The sequence below is a fragment of the Balearica regulorum genome, chromosome 7 (genome assembly GCF_011004875.1).
Source record: "Balearica regulorum gibbericeps isolate bBalReg1 chromosome 7, bBalReg1.pri, whole genome shotgun sequence".
NCBI classification, from domain to species: domain Eukaryota; kingdom Metazoa; phylum Chordata; class Aves; order Gruiformes; family Gruidae; genus Balearica; species Balearica regulorum.
The window spans coordinates 38,425,374-38,447,741 of NC_046190.1; the positions used below are offsets into that span (position 1 = coordinate 38,425,374).

Here is a 22,368-nt window from a genome sequence, read left to right on the forward strand (position 1 = left end):
TACGCATCTTGAAACAGTAATAGCTTCATCCAGGAAAAACTAAGTGAAACATACCTTAATAAGTTTTTAACATCCAATAGATGCATAGCTGATGATTTCTACCAGGCCACCGTGTTTTCCCCCCACGCCCCAGGCACATGGCACAGAGGTGCACATCTGCAGCCTCGGCAGCCATAAGTGGGTTAAGTTTTAGCCGCACTTCCAAACCACCAGAAGCAATTACAGCAAAGTCGAGGATGAATTAACACATATACCCAGCCTGTCAAGTGAGGCTCATCACATCTACATGTTTTCTGCTCTGCAACTGAAGAACACGTACAGAGTATGCTGAACCAACAGTTATCACAACTTGCAGTTTCTTTTATAAAACACTATCACCTGAGTGCCCTATGGGGACACTCCTCAGCAAGCAGCAGCCCCTTCCCAGGACACCACAAGGGTCTTTGCCGGCCCTGGGGAGCTGCGCTGTGCAGCAGGCATGGAAGCCTGGAGCTGAGCAGCACAGAGCTGCTGTACATCAAATGCAGAAGCAGAGGATCAAAGAAAAAAACCAAGCCACCTCATTGGCCCATTTCAATCATTTTTTCTTAATGAAAAAATGGATTTGCAACACTTCTCATAGATAAATAAGAAGAAGCCTTGGTTTAAATGGAGAGGGTACTGTGCAATGCTGTGGCTGAAATCCTGAGGAAGACAACCTATGGGTTTGCTGGTAGGGAAGAAGGGTAGAACAGTAGAGTAGAGCTCCTTTAACCACGCAGGAAATCATGCCTGAAACAAGTATTCAGCTTCCAACCTTAGATCCACAAATATGCTAAAGCTGCTATGCTTCAGTAGATACTCAGGAATTAGGTCTTTAGTTCTTTGTCATAGTGATGAGTTAAGATGCTTGTTTAAGGAGCTGGTGTTAAAGAATAATAATGCCCACTTGTTTAATGCAAAGAAAAGCGGAGCCACTCGAATAACACACAATATCCCTCAACTACTGTTTTTATGTTTAAAATTCTAATAATCATGACGTTCCACAAAAGTTCACGGGAAAACTGATCCTACTCCTGAATATAGTCAGCAGTACAGAATACAACTTTTCTAAAGCTTAAGCAAATTACACACAAAGATACAGGAAAAGAACATTTAAGAAGTGAATTCTGACAGTCGAGGCATTGGAAACATCAGATTTATAGTTCCTGGCGCAATGCTAACTCACCTCTGATATACATATTTATCATGGAGCCATCTGGAATCACGTTCCTTTGCTCCAGAAGGCTCCTGCCTTAGGCTCAATACCAAAGGGGGAAGAAAAAAAAGTAACAGTACATCCAGAACTTCTGAGTGTTTGAATTCCTAACTTAAAAAAATTCTTTGATGATAGCTTTTGTACAAAATGCGCACGTACATATACAGGCATATATCACCTCGGTGTCAAATGTTTTACAGTTCAAAGAAAGATTCTCTCCTCCAAAAACAGGCTGACTCTCCAAGACTCACTCTCCCTCAAAAATATTCACATATAACCTCCTCTGGTAGATGAAACAATCCAAACAGCAGAAGTTATTTTTCTAATGTGAAGTTAACTGTTTTAATGAGGATGTTTCCTATGGGAAGATACCCTGTAATTTAGGCAATCTTTAAGTAAAAAGGTTCATGAATATAAATTACAAAGAACAACCCAATACTGGTAGAGACAAATCATCTCATTAAAGCCTGGTGACACTCCTGGATTCAGTTATAACAAAACTGCACACTTCAGTAACCATTAACTGATTTATTTTCTCAGGCATTATCAACTGCAAAAAGGACTCAAAGTTTCACAATTCAACTGCGTGAACCTCATTTGGTGAGAAATCCAGGGTTGGTTTCAAATCAGGAAAACAAAACTTCACGGAGTGATTTACTGAGAACAGAACAAACAATTGTTATCCTCCTCAGAAACAGAATGTTAAAAGGAAAAATAAGCAAAGACTGTAACTTTAAGATGGACCCATCCAGACTATTCTCTTATAGTGAACCTCCCAAAGGTGCTGGAAAGATACTCAATCACATGCAAAAAAGCCAGACTTGGTGAGAGGGGCTAGGCTAATTGACTTTTCAAAAAGAGAAAGATCAGAGTAAACAGGGAAGGAGGCAGAAATGTAAAACAAGTATGTGCACGACACTCTGCCCAGTCACTGCATCTCCCCAGGCAGATCCGTGTTTCCGTGCAATTCTGCCCACTCGCCTCTCCTTGGGAAGCTCTCACAACTTCTCTCTACATCTGCAGGCAGCTGGCTTCACCAAGTGAAGAAGAGGAGAATTGGGGCCCTTCCTGATGTCAAGAAGCATGCACTATTTCCAGCTGAGAATCAACCCAGTCCTAGGAAGTATTGCTTAGGGTACCAGGATTTGGGAAGTGCATGAAAGGTGGAGACTGAATAGATTTTCACGAGGAGCTCTGAAGAGCTCTTCAGTTTGTGCTCAAACACGAAGGTCTGAAGGCCAAGCTCCTGACCAAACCTCATTCGAGGCTTGACCCTCATCCCTGGCTCCCTCCGATGTGATACTAGCATTGGCAACGCAGGTTTGAAAATGGAACAGAGTTCTATACACGAGGACAGGGCCAAAGGGAGAACCCGGTGATGGTATCCAAAACCAAAGAGTAGCAGCTAAATGTAAAGAAACATTTTCAGAGAGCAGAGTTTTCTGACTCAATTCTTTTATCTCCTATTTGTTCTCCTCTTCAAGAGTACGTTCTGGCAAGCAATCTTCCTCCCCGAATGCTGCCTACATCTCATTACCAATACATCTGCTTCACGCCATGTCTGTCTTCATCTTAATGTAAATTTCTTCATTAACAGAAAACCACCAAAAGATCTATTTTTCTTTAGAGGTGAGCCAAATCTCCATATTCAATTTCTTAATTAACATTATCCATTTACACCAACTACAGATTTTAGTTCCTCCCTACCATGATACAGGCTTCTTCATCACTCCTGCCCTACAGACATTTAACTCCCCAAAGAACACAAAAAGGAATATATCTATTTGATTAACGTTTGACTTACAGTACCATTCAGTGCAACTACAGCAATGGATTTTTTTTTTTTAATTTTTACAACTCACCCACAAAAGCTGTATTTTCAGCCAGTATATAGCTACAATAGTTAGACAGGACTAGTATATTTTGAAATATTCTAGTTAATAATTGCCAAAAATGGAGATGATGTTGAACTGGGGGTTGCAGAAGGGAGTAGATAATGCAGCAGACAGCAGTCAGCAGCAACTGAGACTAGGCAGAGGCATTATGTTATTTCTTCCATTTTAAGTCCAAGACTAGAGCTGAGTTTTGTAACTACAGCTATAATGTACTGGAAGCAGAATCCTTTTTACAGGCGTGCCACACATAGGAATAGTCTTCCTAACTTCCACGCTTCTAGAAATAAACATTACTGGCAAAATTTTCTTTAGGGAGATTCTGAAATTCCTCAAAGCACATCATATATTATGAAACTAAGTATGTGAGGTAATGGTTCGAGGGCCAGAGATTTGAAAACCAGGCCTATACTGTAACCTTTTGAAGGTATCTGTTGAAAAATTACTGTTTTCTTAATTGCACAACCAAGAGACACCCTCAGACAAAACACCAGCGCTAAAAAACAAACTAGAAAGAAAAAGAGAACAGCACAGTGGGTATCAGCAAGACACTGACAGAGTTCTGCAACGTTAGCCTGACCGTTTGGCTTGAAATGTGGGATATACATAATAGGAAGGCTGTCAGTTAATTCTACCTCTTACCATCAATCTCTTCCTCTGCCACCAAGACTTACATAAAGAAAATGCGGTATTGAAATATATAATCTGTAGGAGCAGTAAAAACATATTGTGTTTTTAAGTTGCCAAGGCAGGTATTAAATCAGACCACAATAATCCCATGAGCTGAGGTATTTAAGAAGTCTTCACAGTCTTTAGATGTTCAATGCCAGTGGGTTTGCTTGAGACTAGTAGGGTACAGTTTAAAAATAACCAACTCCAGTCAGCCTACTAAGTTAAGGCAGGGGCAAAAGCTTTTCAGGTGTAACTGGTTTTCAATACATTGTACATCCAAATATCTGCTCATATTTTAATCTAAGTCCATTGTACATCATCTGCTTTAAAAGTTTCAGACGTTTATTTGAAGAATATTGCAATGCCTTAACAGGATAAGCTTTGAGACGCCGATGAGGTAAGCCGAGTCACATACCCCTTTTACAGACAAACTCAAATCAAGAGCCACGAAGCCACATACGCTTTCAAAGTGGCATACCCGGCTAGCTTCCACACAACTGCCTTCTGAGAACCATACATTAGACATCCCACAGATTTGCTACTTCACAAATAGCAATAAATTACAGTGTTTCCAAAGTGCACACACAGAGGCATGGGATGGCTTGCATACATACATACATATATATACACACATATATGCATGCTTGTTTTGTTATGCTACATGACGATCTGAAAAACATCAAGACAAGTAAAAATTAAAATTTCAAGAACGGCATGAAATGTATCACAAGTATATTCAGTATTTTTTCTCTGGTTTCCTTATTAAATGTATTGCCTGACAAATTTTGAGTTCTGCGTACAACACAAAACACCAAGTTATGTCAGTTAAAGCTTCTATGGAAATCTAGAAGTTGGACACCACAATTTTTACTGTCTTCTACTTAGACTGAACTTCAACATTGTTAGTATGTTCCCTACTCCTAACTTAGGTCAGAAGAAGAGTTTAACCTGGAGCCAGGATTAAAAATCAAAAATAAAAATCACATTGCAAAACAAAACGCCAAAATATTTGACCCCTCGCAAGCTCACATAAAGTTGTGTACAATACCTTTTGATATTGAAACTTTTTATCCAAGTTGCAATGAATCAAAATAAGCATTAGAATTTCCTGTAGGTGCCCCCTCTGCTCCCTGCGTTTTGTGCTGAGTTTGAAGGTTCTAAGTTTAGTTGTCAGTACTAATGAGTAAACAAAATACGGAACATTTTTACGTAGAAGTGCCTTCCTATGCTTATTCCAAGGCACAACGAATACTACAGAATCTCCCATTTCTCAGCTGAGTCAGTGATGGCAGGTAAACAGAGCAGAGGCACCGCAGATGCCAAGCAGGGAAAACAGATGATGTTCTGCCTCTTTACAAGGTTTAATCTGACACTTCTCTCACTTCCACACTTTTATTCAGAGCAACAAGACAGGTGGGAGCTGTTTAAAGAACCAAACCCTTCTATTAGTCCAAGTACCTGGTTTACCATAGACATTTTTGACAATACTTGTGTTTATAAAGTGTTCATGATCTGACTCAAGTCAGCTGGGTACAGAGAAACAGTTTACCTCTGACATGATATTTAACTTGGATTTTACTGATAAAACCTTTCTGAAAGCAATAATCAAAATAAAGATTATTGAAATCACCCTTAATAATGGGTGGAAACCTAGAGTTTCTCAATAGTTCTGATTGTACCAGCAATTAATATATTCTATATTGAGTCTATTCACCAGGTGGAGAGAATCTAAAAATATACCCGTGCTAAGGAGGATGATTTCTCTGTCTGCTGCGCAGACAGCTTTTCTGCTCACTGTCTTCAGGGAATCCTCTGCCTGGTGCCTCCACATTTCAGATTCAAAAAGAGATTTCAAATAATTTTCTGGCATTTCTCCAGCACTAACTATGAGTAAGTCAATTCAGCAGAGAAATGCCATATTTCATACAGCTTCTGAGTGGGTGGCATTGACAGCACTTTGCTAATGCCCCTCCCTCTCCCTGCTTTTATTACAAATAATTTTTATACATGTTTTCCTAACGAAATTTGATTTTGTCAACATATCCAGTGGACTTACAATACAGCTATTGTTGCTGGAAATGTCAGTACTTCAAATGTGATTCTTGATGCAGCGCTCAAAGGATATTGAGAAATAGCCAAGTAAATTTATTCTTTGTATCTAAATGTCAGTTTAGGTATATAAAAAAATAGAATCATGAATAGAAGTATGTGCACCATATATCTAATGTGATGACTTGGATAAGAAACAAAATTAAATCTCTTTCATATGAGACTACTGTACCTAGCAGTGGAGGATGTCAACGGCCCATCTATAAATGGAAATGTATATTACAGATAAAAACAATTTTACAAGACCCTTTACTGTAATCATAAAACCTAAAAACATGATGAAATCAAGACATGTTAGAGTTTAAAATACAATAAACCAGAAGCTATTCTATCCCTAGCATACTGGATATTTTAAAGGAATCACTACAATCACTACATAAAAAATTATCTTACATCCATAATATAAGAACCGTATTCTTATGAGCCAGTTAGTTTTCAGCAACTCTCCATCTGAGTCCTTCCACAAAAGTCAACAATGCCTTCATTTATGGAAACTCAAAAAACACTGGAGAACAGATAGGGTCTTTGCACGGATGAGTAATTGCTTCTAAAGACAGGAAACAGAAGGCAGGATTAAATGGTCAAAGTTTTCACAGGGGAGTCAGCTCACCAGGGGAGTCTTGCAGACAGCCGAGCTAGGAGCTGCACTCTTCAACATATTCATAATTAGTCTAGGAAAAGAGTGACTAGGAAGGTGACATTCTGTGGATGATAATAAGGTAGTTAAGACAGGAAAGATGAGGACCACCTGCAAAGACCTGCAGATGGACCTTCCATGTTTCAGTGACTCAGCAATCAAAATGATAGAAGGAATGCAACAGCGATAAATGTAGAGCGAGGTACCAGGGGAAAAACAGTCCTGGCTTTACATACAAAATGATGGACTGCGCTGAATATTAACATGCAGGAATGATAATGTGGTGCTGCAGCTATTAGTTCTACAACAAAATTGGCTCAGACTCCCTAACAGTCAAATAAAAATTGACATAATTAGAGAGAGTATAGAAAACAAAAAGATGATGTGTTTCTGTACAAAACCCACAGTACACACTTCTTGTCCATCATTCTGATTCCCTCACCTCAGACAGGACACGATAGACTTATAAAGGGTTCAAGGAAGGGCAAAAAGGCCGAGGCCACTCAGTCAGGAAAGAGAGATGACTCAAAATATGGCTGACAGGCCTAGCAAGTCCAGAGCGAGATGGAGAGGGTGAAAGCCCACCCTGGTGCTCACTGTCCCTCTCAGAGTCAGAGCTAGAGCAGCATCCAACAGCATTTCAAAACAAACAGGCAGTGGGTTTCCTACCTGGCCTGTAATTAGGCTGGGGAACTTTGCTCCAAGGCACTGCGGATACCAAAAGTTTACACGGGTCTAAGAGGAGACTCAAAAAGTTCCATGGGAGAAAGACTGAACCTCCGGTTCCCCAACTGCCTGAGTGTGCGGAGGCTGCGAGAATTTTCCAAGGAAGTTTTATTATATGCTTGCTCTGAACTCATACTGCCGTACAGGCATCTGCTTTTCAAGGGAAGAACCCTAAAAATGATGGAAAGGCACAAAAATCAAGCAGCATCCAAGAGCAGCAGAGAAAAACCCTCCACCTTGAGCTTAGAACGGTTGTGAGGCAACTTCAGCGTTCACTATGAAATGTGAGTATATATGCACTGTGAATGTAAGGAGAAAAAAAAAAGTAAAGATTGCACTCTATCTTGCGGTTTTTCCTTGGTCAGCCTCAACCACTGGAGACAGCATTAACTGGAGAACCGGTTTGTGACTCCACAGGTGATTTCCACTGCCACCTGGGGCAGCAGGACCCACTCAGATGCTCTTTGGACACAGCAGCACGCCAGACTGATGCTGTCTGACTCCTGCAAGCCTGAGCCCTGCTCTTTAAATCTCTGCCAACCGCTCTACCTGGCTTCTGCTCCCAAAACACCCCCACAACCTTGCTCCAATCTTCACCCAAATGCAGCAGAAACACCTTTCGGACTGGCATATCCCCTCACCCTTCTTGTCAATCAAAATAATTCCCTGTTCACATCAGTAGTCCCTGGGCTAGAACAACTTCTCTCAAGTCAGTGACAACAGGATGCTATATACATGTAAATATACGAGCACACAAAAAAGAATAAATACTGAGCACGTGTGAAATAGAGACAGATTCTCTGGGGATGTGGGTTCCTCCCTTTCAGGATACATGGCTCTCAAAGCCCAGCATCTAAATTCTAGGCTCGACCAACACTAGAGTTCTAATTAATTTGCTGAAGGTTATACAGATAGCTTTGGCAGAGATCAGAATGAGACTCCGGTCTTGTGGACTATTTTAATTGCAAAGTATCATCTCCACGACCAGATTTATTTTTCCTGGTTCTACTCTACAATAAATAATAAACCTTCCTCTATACCGCCTGAAAGCTCGTTATGTGCTCCAGTCAAACCATTCGTAATTATTAAGTCATCTGATTATGTTTGTCCTTTTGTGTATGCGAGCACCTCAGTGTCAGAGAGAGTATTAAAGCATTTGCAAAATAGGCAAATAATTTATTTTCACATCTGAACAGAATTCACTCTGGCCATTTACTGTTTCATGCTGCTTATTATTATATGCAATCACTCACCTAAATTACATGATGTTGCCACTTTCCATATGAATGCCTGAACGGCCAATAGTATCAGCTATAACTAGCATTTCTATTTAAATAGCAAATATTCTTGTTTGGACATGAATACCCTGTGCCTGTGTGAATACAGATACCCACAGAAGGAAAACTTGTTCTCTGCATACTTGCTAAAACAAAACCACATCATAGATGCTTGCAAGGAGCCTGAGCATGACTGATAAAGCAATATAGATGTCTGGCATGCATTTATCAACTCAATTCTAACACATTCGGCTGATTCTAACTGTAGATTACTGATTTTCTCCGACCATCCACATTTTCATCATCTGCTAAAAATACCCATTTACACAAACCAGCAAAGAAGCGGTCCACGATGCCCCAACATTAGTAAGTCACAGACATCGATTTAATCTCATGTAAGTGAAGCTTCCCATTGTCCCTTTAAAATAAACAAGGAGGACACAGAGGCCTGCACATAAATTCCAAAGAACAGATGTGAAACATTAGCAAGGAAACGCTCACGCTGGCAAGGAGAAAACGCTATAAAACAGCACGCACTGTACCAAGCCAGATTGGCTTTTAAATGACTCATACTTATGAGATTACAAACAACAAGGAACAAAAATAAAACAGTTCATTTGACTGGGCCTAATACACTTTAGTTACTTTAAATTAAGTGCTAATTGTACCATTTCTTTCCCTCATACTTCTCCATTTGACATCTTGGTTGAAATGCCTTTGATGAAGGGGAAATTACTACAAACCCCACACGACTCACACCTAGGCATTTCCCTATCACACGTGCATTCTTAGTACAAACACTCCCTTCAGAATAGGCACTCGTTTCTCTGAAAAGAAAGCATCTCTCTCGAGTGCCTGTCCAACGCATTACTACACCAAGTATGCATATGATGACTTTTTCCCAAGGTTTTTCAAATCAGCTCTAAAGGTTTTATTCTGCTCATCCCACGTGTTGTAAAGCCTCTTTCTCACCTTTCACTGAGAGAGGGGGGGAAAAAAGAGCAGTCACTTCTTGCAGTGTTACCAAAGGAGGCTGTTCAATGAACCCCCGAAGGACCAAGCCACATCTAGTTATTCAGGATAACACAGACAAAGAACCCCCACACAGTGCAGGATGACAAAAGCTAAAACACAATTCTTTTGCCCTTTTTCTTGTAGGGACACCTGTACGCACGGTTAAAGCAGAAGTCCTTGCTATGACCACCCTGGATTAACTTCTCCATAGCAGAGGGCACAGATCTTCCTCCTATTATCCACTGGGAGGGGAAGAGGGAGGCAGTGAACGTCTTAAATTTCTTAAGACTTCCACTGGTGGAGAAAGTAGCACATCCTTCGGTAAACTCTGTCAGCAATTATTTAAACAGAACTGTTAAAATTCAGGGTGGATTTGCAATCTGAGTTTCTCTACCTATGGATCCCACTGAACTGGCCTTCTTATGCCTTCACCTACTAGATTAAAGAGTCCTTTAGCATTCATCATCTGTAAGTATTTAGGCAGACAAGAGTTGCATTAAAACACCTAATGTCTTTCCTTTCTTTGAGCTAAATGGAGAATTAATTTTTCTTTTGCTGCAAATCAAGCTTCCTCAAATCATTTCTGTGGTTCTTTCCTGCACCAACTCTGTTACTGTTTTACAATGTTGATACCCAAAGCAGATTCTCCAGCCTAGGAATGATTTTACCACTACTTCATATGGAAATAACACCACCAAGTCCAGGCTTATACCACCCTGTATTTATTATTGTTATACATATCCATCTAAGTTTATTCTTAAGACCACTAGAGAAAATACAGACAATTTAACTGGTTGCAGTCTTTAGCCTTATTATCCAAAGTGTATCAGTCTATTAACAGATTATTATGTTTCTTATTCTTTGTAAGGAAGAGCGTTGAAGCAGCTAAACTTGCAGAAAGCAGCTGAGAGCTGGAGAAATATTCCCTCTACAAACCTGAGGAAGCGCAAATGGAAGAGACAGGCTTCAGAAAGTGATCAAAAGAAAAGAGCATCTGGAAACAAAAGCTGAAGGTAAGTAGAAAAACTGTTTGGTTTCATGGTTTAATCACATTTATATTGAAAAAGAAGAGCCGCCATCTCAGAGAAAGACCAATTATGGCACTTATGAGAAACTCCACTGACTTATATTGCAGAAATGCATACTTATTCTTCCTAATCCAAATATCTATGTTCATAATCCAGTTTTAATGGTTGTTAAAATTCATTATTCACGTTCAAATTTCTAAGAAACTTTGAAGTAAAATGGCAAGAAATAACATAGAAAAGCAGCCTCACAGCTGTGGTGAACTTTGAAGCTCAATTTCAATGCCAAGATTTTTATTTTGTTCAAGGCTAAGGGAGCCTGAGCACTTCACATTCCAGTGCTCCTGCCTCTACTTTCACATCTAGCCTGAAGAAAAATGCTGAGGATCACGGTAGCACCTGTATTACTCAAGGCACATTTTCACTATTAGCAGAAATGCACTGTGGCATTAATATTAAAACTTCACACCAAGACAGGAAATTTCAAAAATCACTCTTTTAATCTTTCCCATCCACTTGAAAAAAAAAAAATTAAAAATCCCTAGCAGAACAATAGTAACAGAACATTCTACCTGTACAAGGTAGAAGGATCAACGTACAAAGACCAGAGAGCAATAGAAAACATTAAAGAAATAACTTAAAGAAGTTTTAAAAGGTCTACAGGGCAATAATTTTAAGGGATCAGCATATTTATTTTCCCCACAGAAGTGGAACAAATATTTACAGTCATTGGGATTCTTCAGCACATTGCAATCATTACGCATCCAGCAAAGCACAGTAAGACGGGAACAAGTAGGCATTGTGTTCATCAAGGCCATGCACAGGAGCTCCGTGCAATTCTTTCATAAGGTATAAGAAAAGTAGCGGCTGAGACAAACTGCTAATAAACATCCCTTTTTATTCTATCAGGAAGAATTACAAAGTCACTCATTAAATTGCCTAGGATGACCCTTGAAGTTCTCATATGAGTATTCCAGAAGCAGAAAATAGATGCAAACTTGGTTTTGCTCGAATACACTGTGGAGTTTGAAAGAAAAGGCTCACAAACCACCTGGCAGAGCAAACATCTGCATGACCTACCTGGAAGGTATCTGCAAGGAGGAACATTTACCTTCAGGCAGACTAGAAATCAGTGCAAAGAACTGTACAATCAAACTGGCTCAGTTCTGTTAAGTTTGCAGACAAAAATGCCCTGTATGTCCACCTTACCCATCTTTTCCTGCTCTAGAGGCAGGAATGGTTTCAGGAAAAGATGAGTCACTTAGCTGATCACGTGAACTTTGAAAGAAGTATGCTAACCCCATACACAGCTATAGGAGCACGTGGTACAGATCCTTCACGGTAGCGACACATTCAACGTCAGGGGATTAGAAGAGATCACTCTCTAGAAGCATTACTCTGCCAACCAGCAACATCCATCTCACCAAACAGGGAGCTTTTTCCCAAAACCTGACTTTGTTTCTAGGGTGTTATTTCCAGAGAGACATAGGAGTGCCTGATGCACCTCTGGCACAGACAGCACAGGTGATGGACAGTGCCATTTCAGACATTAACAAAAACACTCTTATCCCTTTCAGACATGTTCAAAGCCATGATGGGCAAGGCCCTTGAGACAGGAAGGAAGGACAGACATACATCTATCAGCCCAGGGTCAAGTCTCCCTGGCACAGAAAATCATGTATCTTTCTCAGTGACCAGCTATGAGGCCTAAGAGAAAAAAATGTTTCAACAACTATTCCTCCTTTGTCACAGCAGTCTACTTTTTAGAAGTCAACAGCAAGTTTCTTGCTGTTGCTGGAATCTGTGAAATAATCACAGTTACCCTTTGCCGAGGGCAATTTTCCTAGTCTGAAACACAGCCTTCCCGTGAATTAGGTGGTAATTAGATTCTTTTTTGCTTATTTATGTTCGTCTCTATTTATTTCTGTTAGAACATTTCCAGCATGAGTAATTCAACGGGGTTTTAATGGTGGAGGCAGACAGAATAAGGAGGACTAACATAGACAGAACTAATAGGTAGACTAGACCGACACATTTCAGCTCCCGGACAAGACTACTCTTAGATCAAGCCTGTGCATCCCCAAATGCTACACCAGCCAGGCATCTGTGAACAAGCATCATACTGGGGGGCGAGAGAGAGAGAGAGAAGTGTTTACTGTTTGCACTTGACCAGTCATAATATTAATTCTTGTGTAACTAGGGGCAGAAGCAGCTTTTTACTCACACAGCGCCCACACCGAGTGGGTAACAGACAGGTGACCTCAGAGCTCCAGGTACCAGCTGCCCCTTCTCACTGCATCTTTTTGCTGTCAAACAGCAATTGGTAAGACCAAAACCTCCCCTGCCCCAAACAGGCTTCAGCTAGGAAGAAGTCAAATTTTCCACAGAGTCTATAGCTTGCAGTGACACAAAGCATTATTTCTATTCCTTCAGTTAGGGAGAAAAGGAAAAGGGCGTACGCTGCCTGTGCTACCACCTTCTGCTTAGCCTGCCTCACAACCAGGCATCTAGACACAGACAGGAGCTCCCCACATCCTTTCACCTGCTGCATTACTCCCTTGCAATTTTGGGGCTACTTACAGCACTGTGAAGTTTCTGATGGGACATGTTTCTAAGTTATCTTTCCTTAAGAAAAGTCTTTGAAGATAGACAGAATACGTGAAGAACAGAATTCGACAGTGGAGAAGTATTTAGAATATCCCAGTAATCAATGCTGCAGCAAATTCTGCTGAGCTGAACAGCACGTCTCTATTTGCCACACCACACATGGATCCCGGTCACAGCACCTGATCTTCACACAGCACCGAGATACACATATTAATGAGGAAAGTGTTTGATACTGTCTATGTCCTGGTTATTTCTTTTCTGATGTGAAGGATGCTCATGTTAGATAGCCGTCAAAACACGTTAAAGATTCCTGACAAAACTAAAAAGGTGCTAAAAATATCTAACCAAAACTAAGACACAGCAGAATTAACAGCAAAGAAGATAAAGCACACTTCCTTTTATTTCCACAGATGGGAGTACAGAGAAGCACAAAACCTGTGGTATCTGCTACTGAAGTTTATTCTTAGCTACAATCCTGCACACCTACAGTGCACCACTACATACTCAAAACAGAGTAATTCCTTCCTAATTAATAGCACTTTGCAGAACTGAGGAACAGGTCCCCAGCTAGCATAAAGCATTAGTTGAGGATCTGGTCTGCGCTTTACCCTGGGTTTGGACGGAATGAAGGCCATATCACTAAATTCTTCCTTTCTGGCTACCTTATCCAGCCTGTGCCACCTAAGATCTGTCAAAAGCAACGTGTACATTAAGAAATCGAAGATACTTTTAACGTCTTAAAAACATATACAGGAATACTGTCTCACTTTGTGCAAATCAGGCTCTCTGCAGCTGTGCCTGCATGCAAACCAGCAATCGCTTTATTTGGTTTGAAAAAATGAGCTAACTGGAGGCAACTGGACCCAAGGGGTAGTCACTGGGCTGACCAAGTGCTTCAGGCCAGGTACTGGAGGGCTCTGCAGCACACGTGCGTGTTGGTGTGTATAAGGGGGGCTGCACCAGCAGCTGGGCTGGGGGCCCACATGACTGTCAGCAACTGGGGAGACTGGGATCCAGGGCCAGTTACTGATAGACCTATAGCCAGCTATTGGAGGGATCTGTGTTGTACACATTTCCCACCAAGGGACCTACACCCTGAGCAGCCGGAGCAGCTGGCATTTCCTGCAGCCACCTTCTAACCCATAAACTCCTTTCGCTTCCACCTGCCACACCACCTGTAGGCATGCTACTCGCCAACGAAGCCCAGGCACAGACAGCTCGTCTCTCCTAGGTGTTTCCTCTTGATTTCACCACAGAAAGGATCTTTCAAATACTCTAACTTACCCTCACCACACAAAGTATGAGAGCCATACAGACATGCAGCGAAGTCTGCTAGTCTCTGCATTTTGACCCCAGTAAGTGGCAGTGGCAAATACAGCAGCAAAAAGAGTCCCTTAGGCAGAAAGATGGGTGTATTTGACATGCCAATTGATCAAACAGAGCAAAATAAACCTACAGAACTGCAAAGTTTGAAACTGTCTACCTGGTATTTCTTTTCTTCCTTTGCTGTGATGCATCTTCTTTCTTTCAGTGGAGAAGGTAACATCCTTGCTGCAGAATGTTTTTATTGGAAACTTTCTAACTACTGGCATTGAAGGTTATTTTAAAATGTGTCGATACCAGAGTATCTATCTTACTTCAATTTAAAAGTTTATTTGGTAAGCTAGTCTGGTCCCACTACAGCTGAACCAATTCCCTGATTTCAGAAAAAAGCCTTCAAACTGCCTTTGAAGGCTTGGCAAGGCTCAATACTATTAATACTAGTAATAGTAATAATAATAAACCCTTCTATCATGAATACTATGAACCAATGAAAAGTAGTTTCAACTATTTAATATTTGCTGGAAAAGCCTCCCCCAAAGTTCATTAACGAAACGTTAATTGCCACATAATACTTTGCAATACCAGCTATTAATAAATGATGTTTATATCAGGAATTAGTTTTAGTATGATGTTCTTACACCAGACATGGAACTCCCAATTACTTTCAGCACAGGACTTTAACTGTCTTGTGGGGATGGGGTTTTATGGGGGGAGTTGGTTAGTTGTTTTGGGTTTGGTTTTTTTTTTTTTTTGTTTGGGATTTTAAGCTTAAAATGGTCGCACAGACATCCATACTTTTGGAGAGCAAAAAGTCTCTCTAATGGCTTCTGTAATTCTAAGACTACCAGAAACACTTTAAAATTACTTTCACAGATTGAGCTGAATTTAGTTAGGATAGCAATTACAGAAATTGTATGTGTTTTAGAATGAAATTCAAAGTGCCATCAAGACCCATCTTTGAGAAAAAACTATGAACTAAACCAGCTCTGTCTCTCCTAATGTTATGTATACACAGTTTTCATTCTTTAAAATTACTATTCTTTGCTCAAGTGGACACATAATTGAAAATAAAACACACATGCAAAGACCGCCATAAAAACCCCGAACTGTTTAGTGCTCATTCCCACCTCACAAATTCTTTCAAGACTTCCTATTTGTGAGAGAATTCTGGAGAAAGATCTTTACCCTATCTTGCTAATCAGTAAATTAAAATACTTTATGATGTCTTCTCATTCCTAGATGTAAGATTTCTTTAGCTGGGGACCTCTCTCCAAGCTTACTGAATTGGTCTCAGCAGTGAACGTTAAACAAAGTATTCATGGTTGTACATGTTGATAACAACAGAAAATTTCAGACAATTAATATATTTAAATTTACCTCTAATTTTTGAAGTCACTTCAAGCAACAGTGATGGCACATCTGAGACAACATTCCTCTTGGTGCCATGATGATTCACAAAAGCAGCAGCGTGTTACACCAGCACCTAAGTCTGCCATGTAGTTGGGGTGAGGTTCACTTGGAGCTGAGCCCAGCTCCCATTCGCCTTTCTCGTGTCCTAGCCAGGTAACAGCGTCCTGTACTCATTGGGTCTTCAACAACGCTGCAGAAGCTACTGCTCAATACAGGGTACCTGCAGCGCTCCCTGGACATGCTGGTAGGTTTCAAACAATGTCTGTGGGGTGGTTATTCCCCACCACACTGATGAAATGGAGCCTCTCCGGCCATCTAAGAGACACATAGCTTGAAGATAGGCTACTCTGCTTCACTTCTGAAGACGCAGACAGCATTTGGTTGAAGAACCATCTTCAACTGGTCAGATCTCAATAATCCAGCTTCTGCACACAACAGCATGACTACATTACAGCAGCCCCAGGATTAATTTTTGCATCCAATTATTAATAGCAAGCAATGCTGACAGTTACTCATTGTAGCCTGTGGGGAAAAATTTCTCTTGGGCAGGAACTCCAGACGTTGCTGAAAAATCTGAAACACTGCACACAGCATGAAAATATTGAACTTGCCTCTCTTTCTGAAAGCAGACTAAAAGGAATTATCAAGGCTCCACTGGTGAGAAATAACAGGTTGTGATATACAATGCCACAGGATACCAGATAGTAACAACAGAAGAAAAAGAAATCTGCTGTTTGCTTTTGTTACTTGAAGACTAGTAAGTCACTGAAGAGACAAAGTGCTGAGAATTTTAGCATTGGGTTTGCCATAAGTGGAACTTTTCATTAAAAAAACCGAGAACCTGCAATAGGTAAGACAACCAGAAAGCCAACAGAGCCACTGTCTAAACATGGTTCAGCACCAACACACCCCAGGAAAGCTTACCAGACAGAAGCAAGCTATGGACATTAAAAAAACCCAAAACACAGGCTTTTGACTCGATCAAGACTGGCAGCGAACAATAGAAGAGCACAGAGGAACAGCATTTAAATTTGCAGTAAAACTGCCCCATTGTTAAATTCAGAAAACAAAATGTATTGGTTACTATAGAAAAATGTGACCCTAAGTGATTCCTAAACTTAAAAAAAAAAAAACCAAAACAAACAAACAAAAACAAAAAAAAAAATTAAGGCTGCTGCAGGAGCAGATCTGTCATTCACTACATGCTGCTCTCTGAAATATTTTGTGGCTGAAAATTCCTATAAAAATGATCTGACATGATTTTTTTGTCACTTATCGTTACAAGAAAATAACTTCATTTTTCAGATATGCCAGAACAATTTTTCCTATCTTTTGTTGTAACATCCACAGATTCAGTAAATGGAAATTTTCAGCAGCATGCATTCAGCATAAAAAGCAAAATCATCCAATAAAAACAGACATCTAATGATGAAAATTGTGTAGTATTAATTCCTCTGTGCAGAGGTACGAAAGACTTTTGCCGATAAAAATGGCTAAAACCCAACAATCAGCAATCAAAATTGTGTGGACTAACAGATGTCTAACAGATCATAAAAACCAGAGGCGTACTTTATTACCACTGAAATCATCAATGCTTGAAAAGACGCGATGCTTTCACGAGAAAGGATCCTTCCCGAACGTGCTTAAGGAATGCCTGTTTGGATAACGGTGGAGATTAAAAGCCCATCTCCCTCATTGCAATCAAAAATTCCCACTGCCTGGGACACGGGCAAGCAGTTAGGAAGAAGCATAACGTTACCTCCTGGAGGCGATTACTGCGGGTACAGCCACAGCGGCCGTAAAGACTTCCATGGTTGCGCATTTATGACCTGTGTTGTTGGAATTAACTCGATGTCCTATGGAAACATTTATATGAACCTCCCTGGTTTAACACAGCAGTTAAAATACAGAACTTGCACTGGCCAAAAGAATAAATTACACTTGTTATAACTTCGCCTTTGGGATCCATAAGATCAGGCACGCATTTTGAGCCTGTTTCTTCCCCGGTGAAGAACAGTTCTTGCAGCAGCAAGTCAAGGGAGGGAGAGATGTCTGTAATCCAGTGCTAAGTTAATTAAGCTTGAGATCCACAGGCAGAGGAAAAAAGATATTTTATTTCAATGTGTGTATCTATGAGCAAAGATAACTAGCAACTTACCAAGCAGAGACTAATGGGATGTAAGCCACCAGTTCAGATCAGCGGTTCTGATGCAGCGGCACTACAGGACCTTTTTTCCTCTCAACTGTTTACTGAAAAAAGAGCATCAACCACGAGGTCGTCAGACCGATCCCATCAGGTACTTCTGGCTACAGAAATCACTGTTAACCTGACTCTGCCTGTCTGCAGGCTTCCTTCTGCACCTGCGTCATGCACATAGAGAAGGTTTTGAACCATTCAAAACAGGAGGTTTCCCCTTCTCTCCGAACAGTTCTCTTGCCACTTGCAATGAGGACTTTTCTTTTGCCTTTTCCACACATCCCTCTTCCCCTGCTCAGGCAAGGTACGTAAACTGAGCCCAGAACAGACTGAGAAAGCAACTGCAGTCTAAGCACAAATGACACTTACATACATGCAAGTAGTCTTAAAAGGAAAGGACCACACAGAGAATTATCTTTTCCCTCACTCTCTGAAGCCTTAAGGACATTGTCAAGTGGAAATTGTTCAGAAGACAAAAAGATGAAGGGATGATTTCTTAAAATGGGGACAGTTACAGAACATGAAATCACCTTTCAAAGAGCTAACCAGGACAGTCCTCTGCCCAGCAGCCCAAGCATCGCTGTGTTTGCCCCAGCATACCTCTGGCCTGATACTCTGCTTTCTGCCAAGGGGGACCAATTTCCATTCTATAACAGGTCGTACTGAAAAAAAAAAGCGCATTAAACTTCTGTCTGCAACCCAGCTGAACCTGGAAGGTGTAGCCTAATAAATTATCATTTTGCCATTGCTGGCAGACATCAGAAACTTACCATCATCCTAACAGTGCAGGGGTTTGGGACTTGACAAGTTAAGGGAGTGATGTTCACACTAAGAACAATAATTTTCCTAGAGCATTTAGCATGAAATTTGACAATGAATTACCTTACACTAAACCAGCTGTGTGTGCAAAAGTGAAAACAGTCAAGGATTGAAAGTTAAAATCAGCTGGGACTCTATAATAACATCATCCTTTACCCAAGTGACCTTTTCTCATAAAACTTGGTACATCAATTTTTGAAATTTCTACCTTTCTTTTAATTCTGGTTGGAACTGTTCAATATATTCAAAACCTGTTGGTGCGAGGGAGAGAAATGAAAACAGGTAAGTGCACACAAGAGGCTGTATGATCGCATAAAGCCTTATTTCCACAGATAAACTAAACCAGGAATGCACGAGGGAAGAAAAACAGGAAGACCGCAGGGAAAAGAAATTGGACAGAAACAGTCTTATTGCATCAGTTGTTACGAACCAAGTGAGGACGAGTCCTGTTGAAGCCCAAGACACACGCTATATGCTTATTTGAAATGGAGCCTATACATCTTAAAGAGACTATCTGAATGTCCCATTTTGCCACAGAGCATTCTAAAAAACAATTACCTTTTTCTGGGTTCGGATCCCAATGAACCTACATTATGGCATTAACTGTCAAGTTACATCAATTATATAAAGAATATATGAAGTAGTTTGACAAAAGTAGATCAGATTTCCATGCCTCAACAATTACCTGAATGTTCAGCTGAAGATTTTTCTGAAGTTTTATTGTCCAACTTTCCATGTCAAATAACCTAAAACAGAACTAAGGATTCAAGAGAAGACTGCGAGGTAAAATAATTGCACGGTTTGGTATAAGGCTAAGCACATCAGTACAGCAAGGATGAGCGGCAGTCAGACCTTCCCTCTTCGGCCAAAACAAATTATGTCCTTTGTCAGCTCTGGAATGGATGACAAACTCCTCTTTCAGAAGCAAAAAGGATTTGGTGCAGCTACACAAACTGGCAGGTCGCCTTCAGTCTGCTACAGCTTCCCAACATGCTGAAGCCAGAAAGGAAGGAGTGTCCAATGAATCCAGAAAGGAGACTTCACAAGGAAAAGTACTGATTCCCTCAACTGTGGGCTACAGGCAATATATATATTGAACTCAGATACATATTGATATACACAAAGCAAGTTACTTAAAGATGCCAAATCACAGCTGGGAAACACTGGGCTATATGGGAAGTACCCACAAACCGCTGGGAGTCAGAGGAGCTTTTTACCTTAAAGAAATTCATCAGCATACCTTATCGTGAGCAGTCCCCTGCTGCGGAGGGTGAAAAGAAATATTAACTACTGGAAATGAAAAAAAAAAAAATTAAAATTAAATCCTATAACTAACAACAACTAACTTTCTTTTGAGCCAAATGTCTCCCTCCCTCTGCCACCCTCCAATCCTCAAAAACAATCAGACTGAAGGAAAAAAGAAAAAAGGGAAAAGAAATATAATTTCTTAATCCTGGATCTTTTCCGTAGACCTCACGAGAAATGACACAACATGTAACAATGCTTTTTGCTGTTACTTTGCTTTCCCCTTTTCATGCCTCACTAAGTATGTACACACACCATGTTTTATTAAAAACAAACAAACCCAACAATAAACCCTGTTGAGTTTCCAGGAGCATTTTATACTATAGTCTTATCGGTTTGTGCAATGCTTCATATAAAAAGGGACACAGTTGATGAAAAAGGCTCCTAAGGCTAACTACTGATGCATACTGTCTACTTAAATAAAATAAGTAGTAACAACAACAACAACCACCTTTGAACATCTCATGTCTACAAACAATGAGGAAAGCCTACCAGCCCTCTCCTGTAGTACATAAGCAGCAAACCAGGTGGAAAAAATGAGACTTGCAAAAGAGGCCAAACACACTTCCAGTAGTCTTCATTTGATAGACAAGATAGCAGTTTAGCAAACAGGTTCTGAAACATACTTTAAAAAAATATTCCACCAAAATAATAAATAACTGATAGTATCTGTCTACGTATAAGTGTTCTATTACCATATTTAACAAAGAGCAAACAAAAAGCAGGACACCTATTTCTTCATCCAGAAAAAGGGGAGAAATCATTAGGATGATTAAAACCACAGAAGGTGGAGTGTAAGCTTATCTTAACCCTAATGCCGACTGACTACTGAACAACAGAGACCATCATCCAAAACGCCACGCAGCCAAAGTTTATCTGAAGTCTTTCAGAGGGCTGTAAGACAGTATCAAAATGCCAGTGACGGACCAGGCAAATGCAGCAAAGTGATCTGTAAGAATCACCCAGAGGGAGAGGGTTTGTGTTGGGTTTCCACAGCAGAGCTGGTGATGAGCATTTAATCAGGTTTTGCACCCTTTTCCAAAGTAAAATTATTAACGCTCTGGACCCTTCTGGTCTCTTCTTTTGACACGCTATGGCGCTCAAATCCGGACAACAATACATATTCTTCTAAAACAGAGGCAGATTTGGAATATCGCAAACTGAGATTTATTTTTGGGGAAACAACAAAAAAAATAAACCCAAGTGCTTCAGCAGCTTAAGTTCCAATACTCCAAAATGTATACAATTCATCCAAATCAGAGCGCTGCCAAGCAGCCTTTAAGCCTAATTAAAGAAACACTAGTGTGCCAAGAAGTTTGCTGTCTCTCCTGAGACTAAAATACCAGCTAGTCCTCTACACAACCTCACTTCTATTTCATTGCACTGTACTCTGCAAGGGAAGCAGAACATCTTGCTCTCCTTCACTCAGGCCGAGTCCCTTCATTTGCCCTGGGGACTAACAGTACAGTGACTTGCAGCAACGCAGCTCCCCAGGGCCCGGGCTGCGGGGTCCCTTCTCTGACCCCACACGGCAATGCAGCCCAGGGCGGGCTCGACTCACATCGCACGGTCCCTTACCAACCTGCAGTTAGAGTTCAAACTATGGAGCAATGCTTTGTAGTCAAGTTTTATCATGCAACCTTTTCTCCTTAAGAGTATGAATCCACTAGGGCAGCAGAATGTACTCAGTTATTTATTACTGCGAGATACATACCAGTTCTGGATAGTGTGGGTTTCACGGGCTGTATCACCTGGTTCTCCCTCAGAAAAATCACCATCTAGAAGTGAGGTTGAACAGCACACTTAGCATAGCGGACAGAGGAAAGAAAAATTAGTAATCCTTTCCACAGTCTAGAAAACTGTCTCTCATACTGGTATCAGAGCTCTAGATCCAACACCAAGAACTGAAAACCAGTACATGAGGTTTTTCTCTGGAGGAATTAGACAGCAGCTTTACTAATCTGATTAGAAACCAGGTTTTAGGAGTAGCTTAAGACCTTCAAGCAGCAAGTGAGATCAGAAAAATTGAGGACTTTTTGTCTTATAATTATCTTTTTATCTCGGTTTTCACATACTTATTCCAAGACAGTTCTTCGGGACAACTGTGCTGTAAGATCT

At 40.6% G+C, this 22,368-nt stretch overlaps 1 protein-coding gene across 2 annotated transcripts in view; it reads right to left on the reverse strand.

Annotated features, from left to right (window-relative positions):
• PCDH15 (protocadherin related 15) overlaps positions 1–22,368 on the reverse strand; it is an 872,980-nt gene that overhangs the window by 681,172 nt on the left and 169,440 nt on the right. The window lies entirely within an intron of this gene.